This window comes from Somniosus microcephalus, unplaced genomic scaffold (assembly GCF_052327205.1).
Source record: "Somniosus microcephalus isolate GS21.2 unplaced genomic scaffold, FLI_Smic_1.0 unresolved_chr4, whole genome shotgun sequence".
NCBI classification, from domain to species: domain Eukaryota; kingdom Metazoa; phylum Chordata; class Chondrichthyes; order Squaliformes; family Somniosidae; genus Somniosus; species Somniosus microcephalus.
Window position 1 is genome coordinate 9,559,189 of NW_028225182.1, and position 2,524 is coordinate 9,561,712.

At 42.5% G+C, this 2,524-nt stretch overlaps 1 non-coding gene across 1 annotated transcript; it reads left to right on the plus strand.

Annotated features, from left to right (window-relative positions):
• Positions 1-319: 319 nt before the first annotated feature.
• trnaw-cca (transfer RNA tryptophan (anticodon CCA)) lies at positions 320-391 on the plus strand. Its single transcript has one exon. It is a non-coding gene; the product is annotated as a tRNA-Trp (tRNA).
• Positions 392-2,524: the final 2,133 nt, after the last annotated feature.

Sequence of the window (2,524 nt, forward strand, 5' to 3'; positions counted from 1 at the left end):
TCCGCCACAAGTTTAATTGTTTTTCAGAAGCTGCTCGACCAGTTGTGTATTGGAGCAGTTTCCCAGTTTATTTCCCTGTGATGTGATGATTGTGGGGGCTCGGTGTGTGTAATTGGATTTGCTGCATTCCGCCGGCAGCAGGTGGTGAAAGCGGGCTTGAGACGGTGAGTGACAGGTGAGCGCTGCTTCTGATGCTGTCTGACACCCGGGGGACTCCAGTGGACGGGGATTTTAAAGCCCTTTAATTACTCCAAGGCAGAAGAAATGAAACAGTGTTTGTGGAACGTGTAAATATACAAACATCCCTGTTTGCTCTATCGACCTTGTGGCGCAAAGGTAGCACGTCTAACTCCAGATCAGAAGGCTGCGTGTTCAAATCACGTCGAGGTCATCATTTTTTTGGATAATCCCGGAGTTCATATTTTCTTTGCTGTTTCACAATAACCAGATCCTTGCTCTAAAGTCTGTCTCACTGTTTCCCCAGTGTCAGGGAGAGAAGCGCCTGATGCCCTCATGTATTGAATTTTAATATTCACAAACACAGTTATTCGTTCAAAATCACCCTGCAGGTGGCCACACACAGAAGAAACAGAGCCAGAGAGACAGACAGAATGGGGAAACACCGGGAAATAGGCAAGAGATATTGACAAGCAGATGTTTCCGAGACCAGAACCTGTCATCATTGATGAAGAACTGGAGCCTGTCCCAAAACTATCAGCACAGAGCTAGATATACTGGGTTATAAAGATTGCTGATATTGCCAGCCCACTTGTCCTCTCTCGGCACTTGGTTCTACCCATAGCCCGGAATAAAGAAGGTAATGACCTGGGGAGTGGATTACCTGAAGAAACTGAAGATGAGAACTCTGATTCTCAGATTGCTGGAAAGATGCCGTAGTTTTGTGTCTAAAAGCGCTTTGCGATCTGAACATTGGCTGAAGCCCTGTGGTTAATGAAAGGGCTTTTGATGCTTGATTTTCTTCCACAGCTTGGAATTCAGGAGAACCTGGTTCGTGGTTTGCAGAACAAGTTATACCCCTGGAGCGGAGCCACCAGGCACCTGGCTGCAATCAGCAACCAAGACAGTCAAAGTGATCAGACCCGGCGAGCTCAGTCACCCAAGTGTCAGACTCTTAATTTCAGTGTTCGTTAGTTCGAGCCCCACGTTGGGCGAAAGCGTTTTGTTAAACTTTTATGTTGCTTTCATGGGAAAGCATCATTAATTAACCAATAATCTTCTTTTGCACAATGAAAGAAATGCTAACTGAGGTAGAGTCGATAGTTCAATAATTTGTACCGTTGCCCATATCTCATTAGTAGTTTAGGAGCCTGGTTTAAAAATGGTCATTGCTGATGACACCGGAATCTGGGGAGCTTTGGTCAAATTTAACAGGACCGGTTATTTCTACCGTGCATAGAAAATGGAATCAGTAGTGAACATAAAATCCCATTGTGCTGAATTTCAGATTCAACGCGATCAGCTTTGAAATAAAGTGAAATAATGTTACAGTGAAATGATTTGGAAGTAAGTGTTACTCGTATTTGTGCCTTTAATTAAAGTTTGCGGCGTCTGACTCCCGGTCATGTCTCTGAATAAGAAAGGAGGGGCTTGACGTTGACCAGACTTCACGGGCCCTGGTATCTGTGAGCTCATCCTTTATATTGAGTTGTTTCCGACTGGTTGATTGGTGTCAGCTTTAACTCAGCGGTTACTTCCCTAGTACCTGTTTAAATTTAAGCACTCTTTTACCGCGGGCGCTGCCTAGCGTTTGTATTGTCAGTTTCAATCCCCTATTGCATCGAAGCACATTGCAACCGTGCAGTGTGAATTTTTTCTCGGCCAACTTTAAACGATTCATAACCGATTCCTTTGAACACGGCAACCCGGGTTCGATTCCCGGTTAGGGAATTCATTTTGATATCACCGTTTTTAATTAATTAATGCGAAGTAATTTTATTAAATTATTAACATGCATCTAATGTGATAAAATAAGAATTGATTTAATAACCATTATTGAACCAATAACTTTCTTTTGCAGAATGAAATACATTAAAATATGGTTACTGGGGGACAGTCGAAATACAGTGAATTATTTTGCTCTTGCATGTGCTGAACTTTTAACCCATATCTCATTTTACACATCGTATTTTAGGAGAATGCTTTCAAATGTTCATTGCTTGTGAGAGCAGGGATCTGGGGCAACTTCTGTTAAATTAAACAGGACCGGCTATTTCACAGAAAAAAAATATTCTCTGCCAATGTTTTCAGATCATAGACTGACCGATCTTTCTTAGTGGATGACTTGACATTTGCCCACACTGACCTCCATTAACCACATTTCAGGGGAGATTTAAGAGAGTTGTTCAGAATTTTGGGGGAAACAGTTTCCACTGGCAGGAGTGTCAGCAGGGCTATGGGGGAAGAGCAGCGGAGTGGGACTATGTGGATAGTTCTTTCAAAGGTACAACATCAATTGTTCATTTTAATCTGAGATTGAGAGATTTTTGTTAACCAAAAGGTATTT